The sequence below is a fragment of the Podarcis bocagei genome (genome assembly GCF_964188305.1).
Source record: "Podarcis bocagei genome assembly, chromosome: 3".
NCBI lineage: Eukaryota > Metazoa > Chordata > Lepidosauria > Squamata > Lacertidae > Podarcis > Podarcis bocagei.
Window position 1 is genome coordinate 69,140,129 of NC_138127.1, and position 19,559 is coordinate 69,159,687.

The following is a 19,559-nucleotide window of genomic DNA, read 5'->3' on the forward strand; positions in this document are numbered from 1 at the left end:
TATCAGGGTTTGCTTCTTTTTAATACCTGTGTTTGCAATTTTTGACATTTCTTCTGGCAAAATGTGTCTGGGAGACCACCATAAGTTCTTGCTTGCTGAGGTCACACATCATATTTAATTATTTGCTCTTTTAATTAGGTCTGGACCATTCAATAATTTACTGACAAGCAGCTGAACTCATGAATGGATTGCACTGAAAAGTATTGCATTTGAGATGGTGTGGTGCAAATACAGAACGCCATGATGGCTGTGGTGTCTGATCTATGATGGCAGTTTCATTCATACATGCCATGGGTAGGCAAACTAAGGCCCAGGGGCTGGATCTGGCCCAATCGCCTTCTAAATGCGGCCCGCGGATGGTCCGGGAATCAGAGTGTTGTTACATGAATCGAATGTGCCCTTTTATTTAAAATGCATCTCTGGGTTATTTGTGGGGCATAGGAATTCGTTCGTTTTATTTTTTCAAAATATAGTCCAGCCCCCAACAAGGTCTGAGGGACAGTGGACCGGCTCCCTGCTGAAAAAGTTTGCGGACCCCTGATTACATGCTATCACTTCATGTTGCAGACACTGGGAAAAGAATATGCATGTAGGAACTAACTGAAAGTGGTTAGATTTCTTTTTTAAGTTTTAACTATGCAAATGTCAATGCAAATTTTAAAAATCCCAGTTTATGGTCAGTGATATTCGTGTGCCCGTTTTGTCACATTTTCTTTTAGGCTGTAATCCTAGGCACATTTACTTGAGAGTAAATCCAGTTAAACTCAATTTAGCTTACTTCTGCAGAGTAAACAAGCCTAGGAAACCCAGCCTGGTGGGCAGGGTACAAATAAATTATTATTATTATTATTATTATTATTATTATTATTATTATTATTATTATTATTAGATTGTACTATTAATGTTGTATCTATGATATTCACTCTGCCAGTGCCATTTTATTTTAAAGAGAACGATCTGACTATATAGAGTTAATCTGAGCACTTTTAACATTCAATTTTGAAGCGTTTGCATCTTATCTGAACACACATCCAGAAGCCTTTGAATACTGATTATATTTTTAGATTGCAAATAATATAGAAGCTATTAAATGCTATTAGTCTGATCCCACTCACATCTTGGCTTGCTCAAGATTTCACATTAAACCCATTAAACCCAGTTAAGCAATATTTCAAGCAGGGAGAGGTGGGGGAACTGGAAGGCAAAAGTAAGGACTGAATGTCAGTGTCATGGGAAACATAAAACATTCCAGCTTCCCCATGTCTGAAAAAAAGGCCTCTTTCCCTCATATAACACCGGTATCTGCCATTATTCATTATTTATGTGAGCAGATCAGGGAGCCAAATTTCTCAACACTCTTTGTACAAAGATATATATCTATGGATATGAAGTTCTTTCTCTCTTTCACCAAAATTCTGCCAGATGCCTGAGCTTACCCCAAATCCCAGCCAGTTTCTTTGTACAGTCTGTTCAGCACCAGTTGAAACGCCCCCCTTCTGCGGCCTCCTGCCTTTCTCATTGAATCATTCATCATCCTGTTTCTCAGAACTGCTTCTGTGTGAATGGCTGAGAATGCAGCCTCTCAGGCAGAGGGGTCTCAAAAAAATTCTACTCAACCTCTGGGTGCCAGGGGGGGAGAGAAGAAAGAAAGAAAGAAAGAAAGAAAGAAAGAAAGAAAGAAAGAAAGAAAGAAAGAAAGAAAGAAAGAAAGAAAGTATTCCCTCAATTATCTATCCCCTTTCTTTTATATTAAAAATATTATTTTACTCTATCTTCAATATATAATTTATTTTGCTTAGCATCTTTAAAATCTTCCAGTGAGGTGGGGAGTGGGAAATGGAGACACAGTTCACAGATTCCAAGAAGTGGGTGATCTTCAAATAGTGAGGTTAGGTCTACATCTGCACCTTTAAATGCTCCAAACTGTGCTACCACATGTTGTAACTGTGATGGTGATTAATGCTTTCCCTACAGATATACATAAGATACTGCGCAGCAATGATCCACATATGAGCCTGAAAGCGTGTCAAAATGTGCACTGATGACATGCATGGCAGTGACATGGTCATCATGTGCTCATTGGTTTACTCTGCCCCTCTTTGACCTAAAAAAACAACAACTAGGTTCCTTATAAAGTAACTCAATAAACTACAAAAACAGTGATGCAAGTGGAAAGCCAGCAAGGCTCTGAGAGTGTTTTGTGCTGTCTTTCACATGCCTATTGGACAGAAGTTGTGGGTGTATCTTTGGTGCAATGAGTTCCTGGCTTTCCGGGAACAAGTTTGTTCTCTTGAGGCCAAGGTGGCTGACCTGGAAAAGCTGAGAAAGGCAGAGAGGTTAGCAGATGAGGGCTCAGGGAATGTTATAGCTGTGTCCCAGTCCCAACATGATAGCTCCCAGACAATAATCTATGCATCTTAACTACAGCTAGCATTGTACACTTATGGCATACGTTTTCATTGGGTAGAGTCCACTTCATGAGGTGCATGAAAAATGTTTTGGTCTGTATTGTACCCAAATACAGATTTAAGATGTACGCTTTCATGGAGGAGGTTCCACTTCATCAAAAGATATGGCAACTGACAAGTGAATTGCCACAGAAGCTAACATTGGATACCACCCAAAGCTTTCTGGTGAGCAGGAGACTCCACCTACTAATTGAGAAAATTTTCAAGCACTTGTGGAAACTTTTTATGTGTCAGCTTAATGGACCTTAAACTAGATGTTGCAGTTGTGAATATCTTGGTTTTAAAGCCAGTAACCAAGCGGCTGAGCTGAATGGAATGTTTGCATTCATACTTTTGTTCCATTGTTTAAACAGGATAAATGGATTTCAGTTTTGCCAAATATTTTACACTGTATAAATCACTCTAAGCCATGGAAGATTTTGCTGAAAGAATTAATTTCTGCATGACAACACTTGTCAACACTTTCCCATTGATTTTTTTTTTTAAAAGAAGGCACTTAAGACTGCTCTTGTGGGAGAGGTTATGATGTAGTTTATGAAGTGAAGAAAAACTGAGTTTCCTACAAACCTATGTGTAGCTTAATTTGTGGGTAAGATGGTTTAAGAGAGGTCTCCTCCACTTCCCTACCTGCTTATCTATCCATATGACAGTAGGTTGCTATCTATTTATCTATCTGTCTATCATCTATCTATCTATCAATCATCTATCTATCTATCTATCTATATCTCTATCTGTGGTTTCTTAGTCGTTCTGGTTATTTTTCAAATAACCTCTTAACTTACTTCACTCTGATTTGTTCACATGCTAAGAGGGTGAACAAGAGGTTGAAAAGGATTGAAAAACAATAATCAACTGTAAGGCCAGACACTCGCTCATCTTAATTAACTTCTCTTTTGCCTTGAGACAGGGAATCATAAGACAACAAGAAGATTGCTATCTCTGATGCCTTAAAGTAAGTCGCATTTTCATAAAGACACACATAGTGATTTGCAAAAATATCTGAGGCAGTGGGGCATATAGCGCAAATCTGCTCCTGGGGGTTGGGAGACCTTCCTGTGTCAGAGACTGCAAGGGGAAAGTGAGGAAGAGAAAGTCTTATTGTGTGCATGCAATATTGGGTTTTATTTATTTATGTAAGAAATATATGCCCTTCTTTTCAGTTTTCATCTCAAAGCAGCTTACAGAAAAAATACAGCACACAACAGACAAGATTTAAAAGGTAGAATAAAACATGAGAACAACATTCACAATGCAAAGGCCACCTGAAATAAAACTGAAACTTATCAAGGATGGTGCCTGCCTCATTTCTAATGGGATGGGGAAGGAGATGACCAGGGGTGTGGTCTGTGTGCAAGCAGGCCTGCAGAAAAGGAGGAGAAGGCATGGACATTGGAATGAAGATGAAAGTGGGTGCAAAGAAAGCCTGCAGAGTAGACGGAGAAATACCTTCATAAATGAGGTTGCAAAGGGGGAAAGGGAGCTTAGTCGTTGCATGGGCTCTGGTGGAGGCAGAGGGTTGGCAAGCAGTGAGCAGAGGTGCAGCCCCAAGTAAACAATAGTAATTTAAACAGGCACCACCATGTATAGTCAACGGCTTCATGCTAGAGAACAGAAACCACAGATTTTAAAGATATTTGTATCAAAAGCTGAATTAGAAACAGATTTCTGCCACTTTCAGGCTTTATTTTTGGTTGTGTAAAACAATTAAATTCAGTTAAATGATCATGTCCAGGCTATTAATTTACCTTCTAATAAAGGAATATTTATAAAGAATCATTACGTCAAATCAAACTGATATTCAGCTTCATCAGTTCAATCAATAGGAGCCAAATCACAGCTACAGCAGTTCTGGAGGGAAGGGAAGAAAGAAACCCACAGGTGTGGGCTAAAGTCATTAAAATAACTTTGCCTGAACCACTGTGCCAGAGCTTCATAAATCTCGTAACATGGAATATAATCAGAATGAAGGAGGTATGCTATTATGGTATAGATATTTTATAGTGGAATCCCATGTATGTCTATTCAGAATGAAGTATGCCCCACTGTATTCAATGGGATTCATTCCAAGGTGTCTGTGTGGGATTGTGGCCAGCAGCAGAGACTGTGGTGGGGCCCTGCGGCTCACCTGACCTCCAGTTGGTTGTGTCACTGCTGCTTACTGGGAGGCAGAGGGGTGGGACAAATGCACCAGTAGGAGGACCAGATTGGCCCCACCAGTGCCTCTTCTCCATGCCGTACTCGCCACCACCTCACCCCTCCACCTCTTTCTTCAGGTAAGCAGCAGTGGCATGGCTGCCCAGAGCAATGGCAGTCCATCATGCCATCTGCTACTTATTGCAACATTGAAGATCTATTTTATATATAATGTAGGGACATACAAGAAGATAGCACTTAACTTAGCAAGTTTATTGTGTGTCTGTATTCTACATATAGCATCTATCATCAGTACCATATATGCTTTATCGTTTCCGTGATGCTAGTTTAGCTTTCAGAACTAGTATGTTCTAGGAAAGAAATCAAATTGTTTCAAGTGAATGCCTCTAGCTACATTAGAAAATCATTTACTTTCACACCTTTCATTTCTCCACTTTGAAAAGCAAGGAGTGAATTTGTGACTCTTAGGCTTTCTTGGGTAATTCCAGTTCTCAGCTGTCAATCAGCATTAAAGCCAAAAAATATCTCAGTTGTCAATGGAAGAATCATGTAGGTTTTGGACAGCCCCATAGGTCAGTCATAGCCCAGAGCTCTGTTTAGGCATTCCTTTTTGTGAGAGGGTGGGGTTGCAGATGGGGATGGAGGGAATCAGGGTGCACCCACTGTGCCTTATATGCCCATAGGTACATAGGTCTAAACCACAGACCCTAGGGCTTGCCAATCAGAAGGTCGGCAGTTCAAATCCCCGTGACGGGGTGAGCTCCCGTTGCTCGGTCCCTGTTCCTGCCAACCTAGCAGTTCAAAAGCACATCAAAGTGCAAGTAGATAAATAGGTACCACTCCGGTGGGAAGGTAAACAGTGTTTCTGTGCGCTGCTCCGGTTTGCCAGAAGCGGCTTAGTCATGCTGGCCACATGACCCAGAAGCTGTACGCCGGCTCCTTTGGCCAGCAAGGTGAGATGAGCGCTGCAACCCCAGAGTCATTTGCAACTGGACCTAACGGTCAGGGGTCCCTTTACCTTTACATCAATATACCCAATGCACATACCCAACTATGCATAGGCTCTCATTATTCATCCTATTTAAAAAATGAAGGCTGCAGATTAAGCATAGGAGTCAACAGGTGCTTGGTTGTCTATGTATAGGCACAATGCACCCAGGACCCACCCTTAAAAACATTGAGGTCAAGGGCATGACCGCTGGGCATAAGCTAGTGTGCACCTGTGCTTTGTATACATGTGAGGGCTCATGTGATTTGCATGTCTTAAGGTAACTTATACATGGTAACTAAATCAGGTAGAAAAGCTGTGAAAGACTTGTGCTCAATGGTGGTTCTCATAGTCACCTAATTTTTCCCCCCTAAGCATAACACTTTCTTTTTCCTTCATTTGGGATGCCTGCCCCACATTTATTTTATTTTATTTTTTTAAAGCTGAACAACATTAATTAAGAATAAATGAATGGTAGTATGTAGAACACAGCTATAGACATCTTTATTTGCTCTCATTTTCATCAAGAGTCTCTCACACAAAGGTTAGCAACTCCCCTTTATTCCTTTTTATTTTGTAAAAGGGTAAATGTAGTTAACTGGGGGAAATCACACACCAGGGCCCACTGCTTTCCTCCTTCAAATTGGGCCAGTTCTTTTGCCCGCCTTGCCATGGACTATGGAAACCAAGGAATCCAGCTTTTGCTGCCAAAAGTTTAGACTGACTCTATAAAAAGGTTCCGTCTTGCCAAATTCAGAGAACAGAAAGGGCTGTCTTGGTTCACGTGGAAGCAGGTAGGTGCCACAGATCCTATGCCGATAAGCAAAGCAGATAAGCTGTTGTTTACGACCAGTTGCCAGGCTTTTAAAAAACAGGAGATAGGACTAATTTAGGGATGGAATTTTCTGAATACCTTGATGCCTTGCTTATCAATATCCTTGATCTTAATGAGTAGCAATTTTTTAAAAAACCAATTTCTCAAAAAATACAAACAATTCTAGCATATTATATGTATTACTATACATATAATATTATATACATATTATATGCATGTACTACTCCAGTTTTCCTAAGGTAAATGTAAATGTAAAGGGACCCCCGACAGTTAGGTCTAGTCGCAGACGACTCTGGGGTTGCAGCGCTCATCTCGCTTTACTGGCCGAGGGAGCCAGCGTACAGCTTCCAGGTCATGTGGCCAGCATGACTAAGCTGCTTCTGGCAAACCAGAGCAGCGTTACAACCTAAGGTAACCAGCACATAAATAAATGTAACAAGTATAAAAATACTTACAGATCATTACTTATACACCCATGCTGCAGCAATACACAACCAAATGGACTTGACTCTTGTGTATGTACATATGATACATATAATAGACAAATGTTTAGTGTAGAATTTTGCACATAATTACTCAGGTGCTTTTTTTAAAAGGGGGCAATCCACAGGGGGTTCAGACATAAGCAGGCACATAGTGCAAGATGCAGTTTGATGTGGAAAAGGTCAGTTCCATTGTAATGGCCAAATTCTGTTTAAACTCTTCTTCAACCCCCCTCCCTTTTGCTCAATTATTCAGCAAGCATTCCACATTTTTTGTGTCTCTTACTAGTTATGGTCAGTGTCTCTGTATCTTTCTTTCAACCTTTCATGGCTTCCTGCTTAAACCACAGCTTCTGAAGCACACTACCTTTGTACAATTGGAGGGTGGCTGCTAATCTCTTTATTTTTATTAGCCTTTACCAGCATTATTCACAACCTGCGTGCAATGTATGATGGTCTGATGATATCGGCTTCATCTAACTCCAGGCAAATTCAAGCCACAGCAGGTATATCTCAAGATGAAGATAAATTACTTCAATGAACTTTGCTCCAAGGTATTTCTTTCTTTTCTTTTTCTTTTTTTCTTTCACAGATCCTAGCTGGTTAGACAATGTTTGTTCCACTATACTTATGTAATTACAGCTATTGCTTGCAGATCCTACATATGTTCCTCTGTGTGTGTACTGTTTTCAAGCTCACATGCAATTCACATGCAATCGTGCCTCAAAGAGTGAACAAGCAATCCAGGTTGCAGAATGAGTTGCAGTAGGTGTGGCAAACAAGACTGTGGTGCTTCCTCTTTCCACAAAAACCCTTCCTACAAGTGAGGTTTGTTTTGGCCCAGGCATAGGCAAACTCGGCCCTCCAGATGTTTGGGGACTACAATTCCCATCATCCCTGACCACTGGTCTTGTTAGCTAGGGATCATGGGATTTGTAGTCCCAAAACATCTGGAGGGCGGAGTTTGCCTGTGCCTGTTTTGGCCCCGTTTTAGTTCAGCTTCCTTGCCTGTTTTCCCCAGCAACATGGTCAATCCTAGACTTAGGCTATTTTTTAAATGAGGGGCTCCTAGCACTACCTGATCTGCATGTAGAATTGCAATTGGCTTTCTACCCTGTTGCATTCCCACCCCCACACCCCTATATGTACATCCTGCAATGTTCTGCCCACACCAGTAGGCATGGCATAGCTGCTGTGGGTGGCAACATTTGTTTCTATTTCTGTTTTTGAATTTCTCTGAAACATTTTTTCTTGGTTGTTTAAATGAAAGAAAGATATAACACTATAATGCTATAATGCTGTTGTGCTTTCCCCCCCAGCTGGAACTCACCACAACTCAGTTCTGGCACCTCTCAGGTAAGTGCTATTGCCAAGGGGGGTGTACATGGTGAGTTCCAGCACTTCTTTTTCTAGAAAAATAGCTCTGGCTGTAATATTATGCTATAATAAGGCTATGACAGATTGATGTTATAAAACTGTTTCTCCCTAGTGTGTGTGTGTGTGTGTGTGTGTGTGTGTGTGTGTGTTAGATAGATAGATGATAGATAGAGAGAGAGAGAGAGAGAGATGATAGATAGATAGATAAATAGATAGATAGATGATAGATAGATAGATAGATAGATAGATAGATAGATAGATGATAGATAGATAGATAGATAGATAGATAGATAGATAGATAGATAGATGATAGATAGATAGATATAGATAGATGATAGATAGATAGATAGATAGATAGATAGATAGATAGATAGATAGATGATAGATAGATAGATAGATGATAGATAGATAGATAGATAGATAGATAGATAGATAGATAGATAGATATAGATAGATAGATAGATAGATAGATAGATAGATAGATAGATAGATAGATAGAGATAGAGTTATATATGGTAGATATAGAGATATATATGGAAAAGCATTTTAGCAATAATTAAAAGATGGCACCCATCACAAACTTTAGAATGAACATATGCTGAACCATGTCAAAGCAATCTGTGCTTTGATAATATGTCTGGGCTGATAATATGTGGTATGTTAAAGGGTGATCATAAGGAGGGAAGTTTCACCCCACAGCAGGGTGGTGGAAAAGCCAATGAAACTTTTAGGCACTGCTGCCCCATATTGTAGCACACAGTTCCAGATCTTCAAGCTGGAGGCCTCCTATTGACACTGTATGGTTGTCGGGACACATGAGGGGACCCAGTCGTATGTATTTAGTTTGCTTTCTGCAAGCTGTATATTGTGGAATAATTAATCAGAATGAATCCCACAGTTCTCTTACGTAATAATGTAATCCAAAAGCAATTATATAATGCTTTAATGAAACAAATCTCCCAAATCTGCTAAATTTGCAGTGGAGCCATAATTTCAGTTTTGAAAACCTTGGTTCTAGTTTAAATAGTTTTGTAGGCAGTAGGGCGAAGGTTTAACAAATAGTTAAAATTCTTAAGGGTCAGTGAATGAATAAGTTGCTCTTAGCTCATATTTTCTGCTCATATGGTATTGAGTTATTATCGTCAAGGTATGCTCTGCTGGGGCAATTAACACCATTTACCTTCTCCTCAGCCCTTTTCTCCCCCTACTGCAGTTAATTGTTTGACTGCCCAACTGCTCTTTAAGTAGCAAGCGCTTCTCCTTTAAACGTTAGTTTCATTTTCCCCTCTCTGAGCTTCTCTGGGATGCTGCTTTATGCATTTCTGTTGCAAGAGCAAATTTGGGGCGTGACCGACAGGGGACTGTATGATTTTTTAAAAACCTAATAGTTGAAATGCATAATTGTCTCTCATTCCAGTGACTAACTTTCCAAATGAGAGCCACACACACAAATGAGAACTATCACAGAGATGGGACATACATTTTCCCTTCACAGATTTCAGTAGCTTAAGAGGGGAGGCATCTGAAATTGGATGACTGTAGGAATTTCCTTTATGGCCACTAAGTATTTATGCATATTTGTAAAATGCAGGCTGTGTTTACTAGTCAATATATATTAACAATACAGCACCAAGCATTTTTAATCATAGAATTATCCAGTATTTCAATATTCCCATTCATGTTCCCTAGGTAAAGTTGGCAACAGAGGAAAGGGGATGTTTGCAATGTATAATTTTTTCATAATAATGTGAAGGCATAGCAGACCCTTTTGTAGACCCACCAGGTTCAATCCCTGGCATCTCCCTGGAAAACTATTGCCAGTCCATGTTGGCAGTGCTGAACTAGATGGACCTATAAGCCTGACTCTCTGTAAGGCAGCTTCCTATGTTATTAGGACCTTGTTGGTTTTTAGACATCTTTTAAATATCTCTCTTGTTTCAATGGACTTTTAGTGTGCACTTTTAAATTTGATGCTTTTAAAGATTTTCTGTCTGAGGCTTTGAAATGTTAAGATTTTATTTGACTTTTTTGCTGCTGTCAGTTTGCATGTTTTGGTTTTAAATTCTTTTACTGTAGTATCAATAGTGTATACAGTGGTACCTCGGGTTACATACGCTTCAGGTTACATACGCTTCAGGTTACAGACTCCGCTAACCCAGAAATAGTGCTTCAGGTTAAGAACTTTGCTTCAGGATAAGAACAGAAATCGGGCTCTGGCAGCGCGGCAGCAGCAGGAGGCCCCATTAGCTAATTTGGTGCTTCAGCTTAAGAACGGACCTCCAGAACGAATTAAGTACTTAACCCGAGGTACCACTGTATATGCTTTTTAATTCTGCACACCTCTTTGTTTAGTTTTTCAGAAGAGGAAGAGGAAGAAGGTGTGTCAACGTATATGAATTTAAGCTCGTGAAAACCACTGTGATCCTAGAATCATAGAGTTGTAAGAGACCACAAGGGCCATCGAGTCCAACCCCCTGCCAAGCAGGAAACATCATCAGAGCACTCCTGACATATGGTTGTCAAGCCTCTGCTTAAAGGCCTCCAAAGAAGGAGATTCCACCACATTCCTTGGCAGCAAATTCCACTGTCGAACAGCTCTTACTGTCAGGAAGTTCTTCCTAATGTTTAGATGGAATCTTCTTTCTTGTAGTTTGGATCCATTGCTCCGTGTACGCTTCTCTGGAGCAGCAGAAAACAACCTTTCTCCCTCCTCTATGTGACATTGTTTTATATATTTGAACATGGCTGAAACTATATATTGAAAATTAAGCATTACAATATGCTACGGAGGGATGTGAAAGTACAGCCAGGTGAGCTGCCTTTTCTGCTTGCAGTGCCAGGATAATAGTACCATTCTGTATTATTACACCATTACTGTTGGGAATATATTGTCCCTAGGGCACATGTGCCAGCAGTGCGCAGGCCTCAAGAGTGGACTGTAAATCATGCCACTTTCTTCTGAGAGCTCACAAGATGTTCCTCCTTCCCACTCACTGCAAGTCTCACTGGAGCATCCTGTTCCTTAAGACCCTCTAGTGGCAGGTGCTTACAGACTTCCCTGTGTAACTGCAGCGACACGTCTCTGTCTAGAATGATCACCTTGGGGAACTGTCTCTCATTTACTTTATGAGATTATTCCTGTCATCTTTATTAGGGGAAGTGGTGAATCTCCTGTGTTAATTACATTTGGGTGCCCCCAGGGGCCTGGCTTCAATGGGGACGGCTTTCTAAGGAATGTAGGAAGTTTAGAATTCGCTCCATCCTTCATCAAAATCCTCCATCCTTCTGATCAGTTATCTTGACGATTCTTGAACGCATTCGATCATCTTGTTAATTAATACCTCTACGGTGTGATATTCCACTGTCCCCCAGGACTGGGAAAGACCCTTTAGCTCACCTGTATGCTAGATGAGTTTGATCCAAGGTATGACAAGCTTCACCAAGCTGTGCTTCAGCTTACACAAGTTGAGGGATATGCCTCTTGCCCCCAGGTCAGAGCTCCTGGTCTTCACCCACAGTGTGACTGGCAGAAATCCAAAATGTGGAACGAGCTAAGAAGAAGAAGAAGCAAGATTCATCTACCTTCAAAACTTTTGTTTCAATTGTCATTACTATTTTTTAGTGCAAGAGATATTTGGCTTGTTGGTTGTATATTCAAAAATACATAATAAAAATCAAGATGTTTAACATTTTATAGATGATGTTTATTACTTTGAGTTATAATGAATTAAAAACTAAGACTAGTGTCAGTCATAAAATGGCCACTGAGTACGACTGGACAAGTTACTGTAGTTATATGTAGTTCCTGTATTTACATGAAAACCAATAAAAATTATTGGGCAGGGGTGGGGACAAAATGGCCACTGTGAGGTGTGTGGTGTAGCACACAGTGTGTGCCATGGCGGGGTGTGTGTGGCATAGCACAAAATGAGAGAGAAGAGAGTCTTCACTACTTGCTCCCATGCTTACCTCATGCTTACCATGGGAAGACTGTGGTATATCGTACTGGTCCTGTTTGTGGCATTTATACAGTATTGATTTTCTTCACATGCCTGCTGGATCCTCTCGTAGTCTAATAGCAAAAGGGGGCATTCCCCAGTACCAGGAAAATATACAAGGTGGCCAACTGCATTCTGTCTTGCACACGCTCACACATGCACACAGGTTTGTCTCTCTCCCTCTCACATACAAACTTCATATTTGCAAATATATGTCTCTCTCCTCTCCCCTGGTGCATCTTTCCCTCACTCTCACACAGATGCATACATGCCTCACGCCTCTCTAACACAAAAACACCACACATACAGTGGTACCTCAGGATACATACGCTTCAGGTTACAGACTCCGCTAACCCAGAAATATTACCTCGGGTTAAGAACTTTGCTTCAGGATGAGAACAGAAATCATGCTCCCGCGGCGCAGCAGCAGCAGGAGGCCCCATTAGCTAAAGTGGTGCTTCAGGTTAAGAACAGACCTCCAGAATGAATTAAGTTCTTAACCCGAGGTACCACTGTACATACATCCCTCTCTGTCCAGGTGCACGTCCCCCCTCCCTCACTGACCTAACATACATACAGCCTTTTCTCTCACATGCACAGAAAATGTAGATCACTTCCTCCTTCCTTCACACACACCCTGCAAATACATCTCTCCTCTCTCACACAAATCCGCTCCACTTCCCAGTGGGGAGGAGTTGCGGTGGACCGCGTGGCCACACACTCCCCACCGGGGGCGGGGGACTTTGTGCCCCATTGCCTGGGGGATCCCGGCCACGTCAGAGCCCGGCCAGCCAATCCGCTGGCCGGGGCCGTTTAAATGGAGGAGCGAGCCAGAGGACTTCCTCTTTGGCTTGCTTCCTCAATCACCTGCCCTCCCTCATTATTTTGCAGGTTAGGCAATGGCCTTGCTATGGACTTCGGTTGGTCACCTTGGTTGTCCGGGGGCCTGGTAGGAATTTTTCCACTTGGCAAATTGGCACTGGCCACTTGGTTTTCGCCTACCTTGTAGCAATCGTCACAACTTTATTAGGGTTGCGGTTAGGCATTGTTTGACCTTGTATGGGGGAGGGGAGGTGTGGCCATCACCTGCCCCTCCATGCTTAAGGGTATTCCGTTAAAGGAATCCGGGGGTGTTGATCTAGTCTGAAGCCCGGCTGGGGGCTAGGGCCTTGAAACGACCCCGATGGGAACACCGGGGGGAGCTTGAGTTCATTCCTCCTTCCTTCACACACACCCTGCAAATACATATCTCCTCTCTCACACAAATCACACATGCATAGTTTCTCTCTCTCTCTCTCTCTCTCTCTCTCTCTCTCTCTCTCTCTCTCTCACACACACACACACACACACACACACACAACTTGAGCTCACATCCCCATCCAGAATATTTCCTCCCTGGAGCAAAGGAGCCACCCACCACCAGCTTCACATTGCTGACAAACAATGGTAGCCTGAATGCACAGGGATACCTCTAGGGTTGCCATACTTCCCCGGGGAATCCCGCCTTTGAAATCCTGGTAATGTCTGGGAAGATCTGGACATATGGCAGCCCTACTCTTCCCTCCCTACTAACTTTTGGGGACAAAGCTATTTGCCTCTGGTGGCCTGAACAAAGGAGCTGGTATTCTGTTCTGGAGCATCCCACTAGAAAAACCCCCAAACATTTGCCATTTACTATCATTGTTAATTTGCTTTTGGGTATTCATATAACACCCGTGTTATAACTGCAGTATCATCTGAGGCTGGGAGCCATGGATACAAGACAGAAATGGCAGATGAAAAGGGGGGCGGGGGGGGAGTCTACTTTGTTATATATTGGAATAACAGCATTTTAAAAGTTCATCTGCAAAAATGACCACTCCCAGAGGCCTTTTAATTTTTACTACTTTTCAGAAACTGATAAAGGAGGTGGCTTCCCAAATTTGGGGTTAAAGCTTATCAGCTGTTGGGTTTCGTGACTTCAGTCTTGGTTATTCTCAAGCATCACTCGGAAGATTCGTGATGGAACTAGGAATAAAATCCAGACCTTTGTGCATCATTCAGTCTCCCGTCTCTGCTGAAATGGAAAAAGAAATGGCAATATGCTCCTTCCCACAAGGGGATGCATTTCCCCCGAATACATTAAGACAAGATGGCTCACCTAGTGCCTTTGTTAATAGGGTTGCCAAATTTCAAAAAGTAAAATTCCTCCCCCCAATATGGTGATTTTTAAGCCATACACCCAGGTTTTCCCTGACATTTTGCCGATTCGGCATTTTTGCCCTTGTCATTTTTACACCCAAACACCAGGACATGTCAGGAATATGGCAAGCCTATTGTTACATATCTTTAGGCACCAGGCACAAACATATATTTTCCCCAGGCCTATGGCTTTCCAAACTGGGTGTGTTTTTGTTTGTTATTATGGTATGCATTTTAGTGCTTTTATATTGTAAACCAGCCTGCAATTGTCGGATGAAGGGCAGTATAGAAATGTAATAAATAATAATAAATAATATTAATAAGACGACTCTGGGCAGCGCATGGCAGGATCCCTTTGTTGTTTCTCTGTGAAAAATCCTAGGAAAGTAATTTGCAATACAACAGTACTGCAGTGCAACAGAATCCCGTGGTGCAATTTTTTGCACCCAGCGATTTAGGCGTTGCTTTGTTCCATCTGCCTTTTAGGACACTGGTGAGGAGAGTAATGAATAGCGTGAGGCACTTGGTTATTAGCTCTCCCTCCCTCCTCCCTTCTGCCTTTCATTATGGTAACTTTACATGCACTTTTAATTTGTGTGCAGACAGGTACAAAAGCATAACCGGATATACCTGTTATTTGCCAATGACCTGAGAGAGTTTAGTTTATGTTAAGCCTGGGGTTATGTCAGAGTTTGCACGCAATTCCCCAATAGATTTGCTGCAGGCAATTAGTGGATAGTGGTGTTGGAAGGGGGAGGAAGGCTTTAAAGTGACAGAACTTTATTTCATTCTCCTTTAGTCTTTTCAAGCACGCAACCAACTTACTTTTATTCCGCACGCAGGCAAAGTTACACATTCTGCTCAGGAAAAGATATGTATAATTTAAACCATATTAAGTTAGGAAAGAATTTGTTGCAATTTGTTAACAATCCCTGCAGCAGCTAACCTTGTGAGTGCTTTTCTTTCTCTCTCTTTTTTTTAAAAAATGACTGTTATAAAAGCCAGGCTCCTAATAGCACAGAGACTATGGGATGGCAACGTGCTGTGCTTTGTTAATGCAGGATCATGTGTTGCTTTCTCTGTGTGATTTGGTCAGGCACACAATCTTAAAGCCCAGTTCTGTGTGTGTTTTACTCAGAAATAAATCTCACAGAGGTCAGTTTTACGTCTCACACTGGACGTGTGCAGCCTCTACAATGAATTTCAGGAAATCCTGCTCAAGGATGAAAAAAATGTGTAACTTAAATGCACGCAGTGCATGTTAATTCAAATATACTTTATTTATATCAGTCGTCTTCTGGCACACCAAATTGTGAATGACTTTGAAAAAAGAGAACATGAGATAAATTATGTTCAAATATAAATTCTGTTTCTGATGATATCAAATATTTGTGATGGTAACAAAATTTGGATGGGACAGTTAATTCCATGGGTAGGCAAACTAAGGCCTGGGGGCCGGATCCGGCCCAATCGCCTTCTAAATCCAGCCCACGGATGGTCCAGGAATCAGTGTGTTTTTACATGAGTAGAATGTGTCCTTTTATTTAAAATGCATCTCTGGGTTACTTGTGGGGCATAGGAATTCATTCATTTCTCCCCCCCCAAAAAATATATAGTCCGGCCCCGCACAAGGTCTGAGGGACAGTGAATCAGCCCCCTGCTGAAAAAGTTTGCTGACCCCTGGTTTATTCATTAGTTCTTCTGTGAGACTCAGTCAGAAATAGATAGGGGATAATAAAGGGTAGCAGTTAGTTCTAATAATTTTCCTGTTAGTCACAACCAAAGTTAATTCATTCGTGAAGGAGAGGTACAGCAAAGTTAGTACAGCATGGGGATCTTTTCTTTGTGGCCATTGTTGATTGTCAGTCTCAGAGGTGGACCAAAGGAAAGACTGGCAAAGGTAAGCTTCACCAACAGGAAAATGCTCTCAATCTATAGCTAGGTTCCACCTTTTAATTTTATAACTGGCATAAGAACCAGCCGATCAGCCCTGAGCGTAATACTTCAGCAGGAAACAAGGAGAAGTAGTTCTACCTTAGTTTGATCCAGGCCAGAAGATGGTGTATGTGCTCAAAATGTGGTAAGTGCACTTTCACAGCAGAATCACCACTAGAATTACTTTGAAAGTTTGGTCTTACCACTGCCTGGCACTGTACATGGGACTAACCTTGATGCCTGTTTGCAAGTCGTATCTTAGCCTATCAGCTGTTGAGTGTGGGCCTCTATGACCATTCTCTACAACTATATTGATTGCATTGTCAAGTCTTGGCACAATTCAAGGTGCCAGTGATTCCCATTTCAACTCTTATACGGTCTGAGTCCAGCATATCTTGGAAAAGTCCTGACCTGAAACCATGGTAGCACTTTCTCTAGAACCACAAACTATGGGCAATGTGATTCTTTCTGAGCTTCCCTGTGCGATTTCAGGCAGGCAGATGAATCAAACCAGCTAGCCTTGAGATGTTTGAGAATTGCCTCAACATGGATGCCTGTGTCCACATATTTAGAGAGGTGGGATGTAATCGTCATCAAGGAGGTGGAACTTGAACTGTGTGAGCACAACTACCTGCTCTGAACCTACTATTCACCAAGAGAAGCATGGCACAGATGTCGCTGTCATGGGCAATGCATTCCTTGGAGGCCTGATCTGCTGCCCCTGTTGCCTGAGGCAGTCCCTCACCTTGCCTCATGGGTAGGCTGACCCTAGAAGCACACAATCTGCAGATACGCTCTCCTGCAGAAGCCGCCTTCCCCTCAGTCTGCACTGAATGCAGAAGTGAGGAAGTTTGGGAAATGTCAAAACGTACCCTGAGGGAAGATGGGGCTTGTAACAAAATAAAGCCCAAATATAATAAGGACGGGCACAAAGTATATTTTACAGCTGAACTGTAAAACAAAATGCATATTGAAAGAGCTTTGCGAATTGGATACACTTGAACTGGATACACTTCCTCTTTCTAAACCCCATAAATCTCATGAACATTTCATAAACCAAATGAAATGTTGGATGAGGTCCATTTTTATGAAAAGCAACCAGCTATTTTCTGTCTCTTCCACAGGGTTCTAGGCAGAAATGGACAGCGGAGGCCTGTCTGTTATGCAAATAGAGGGCTGCCCCACCAACCTCAATCAGCCTCCAATGGCCTCTCTTCTTACTTACATCCAGTTATGGGGATGGCACTGACTATCAGCTTTCTCCGCCTTAGGGTCAGTGTTGCCCCTGTAGAACTCAGTAGGGAGGATGGGGATGGGGACAAAACTAGAATGAGTTGTCTCTGCCTCTATGTACTGTTGGCCTCTCTTCTTTCTTCCCTACCAGTCTCAACAGGCACCAGCCACTACTGAAAACGGACCATCCACATCCTTAGGGCTTTCCCCCTACAATAACCTCTGCCACCACACACAGAAAAGAGTGACAGCTGTCACAGCAGGACGAGCAACTGTTTGCTGTCATTAAAAATAAATAAATCAAAGCATGTGGGTTTCAGTAATGAGGACTGGGAGCACACAGTGTTCAAAGAATCAAATTTTTTAAAGCACAGTCAAGGAGATAATAAGTCCCCCAGAGCACAATATTTATCAGGAAGCTTAGTTTGGTCAGAATTGAGTATACTGTTGAAACAACACTAAATACATTACATATGGCAAATGAGCCACCATAGCCACTAGAGGGCCATGAAAATTTGTGTCCCAGGCTTTTTAGACTCGTCTAGCCATGTAGTATCTGAAACCCAAGGGGCACCTTGGTTGCCAGATGTAAGGTTCCCCCCCCCAGCTCTCCTACCACACTATTAGAGTAATACATTTCTGAAAAACAAATAAATGACAAAATTATAACCAACAGAATGCCTTTTCTGAGTGACTAGCTGAATGTGCTAGTCTCTGCATCTTAAAAAGCAGAGACATCACCTTGCCAACAAAGGTCCGTATAGTTAAAGCTATGGTTTTCCCAGTAGTGATGTATGGAAGTGAGAGCTGGACCATAAAGAAGGCTGATCGCCGAAGAATTGATGCTTTTGAATTATGGTGCTGGAGGAGACTCTTGAGAGTCCCATGGACTGCAAGAAGATCAAACTCTCCATTCTTAAGGAAATCAGCCCTGAGTGCTCACTGGAAGGACAGATCCTGAAGCTGAGGCTCCAATACTTTGGCCACCTCATGAGAAGAGAAGACTCCCTGGAAAAGACCCTGATGCTGGGAAAGATGGAGGGCACAAGGAAAAGGGGACGACAGAGGACGAGATGGTTAGACAGTGTTCTCGAAGCTACCAGCATGAGTCTGACCAAACTGCGGGAGGCAGTGGAAGACAGGAGTGCCTGGCGCGCTCTGGTCCATGGGGTCATGAAGAGTCGGACACGACTAAACGACTAAACAACGGCAACAACAAGCTGAATGGTTTTCTCCATTCAGTATCTAACTTATCAAATCTAGGAACTGGGGATGATTTTTTTGCACGGTTGAGATTCATTATGGAACCCTTGGATTCTGTTTTTGTCTTCCTCTATAGGCCAATTCACTTGCTTAAGTGGTTTGCAGACATGCTGATGTGGACTTCATTTGCTAGACTTGTACATGGTGGCCTGGATCAAGTGGGAAGGGGCCATAGCTCCATGGCAGAGCATCTGCCTTGCAAGCAGAAGGTCCAAAGTTCAATCCTGGGCATCTCCAGGTAGGGCTGAAAGACTCCTGCCTGAAAGCTTGAAAAGCTGCTGTCAGTCAGTACAGACAACACTTGCCTTGAGGCACCAGTGGTCTGACTCTGCATAAGCCAACTTCCTATGTTTCAGTGTTCCAATGTGTTTAAAAATCTGCAGTCTGTAGCCAACAATACCTAGCAACTGATCTTTTTGGCTCTAAATCCAGCACATAATTTAACCCCCCACAGTGTGGTCTTCAAAACCCTTTGTCTTTCAGGTCTCATCTTTTCGGATAAAATGAAGAGGGAGAGAACCATGTACGCTGCCTTGAGCTCCCTGGAAAAAACGGTGGGATATAAATGCAGCAAATAATAAATATCAACGTGTAAAGGGATTCATGGACCCCAGATAGAGAGACGCATGAGGCAACAAACCATGT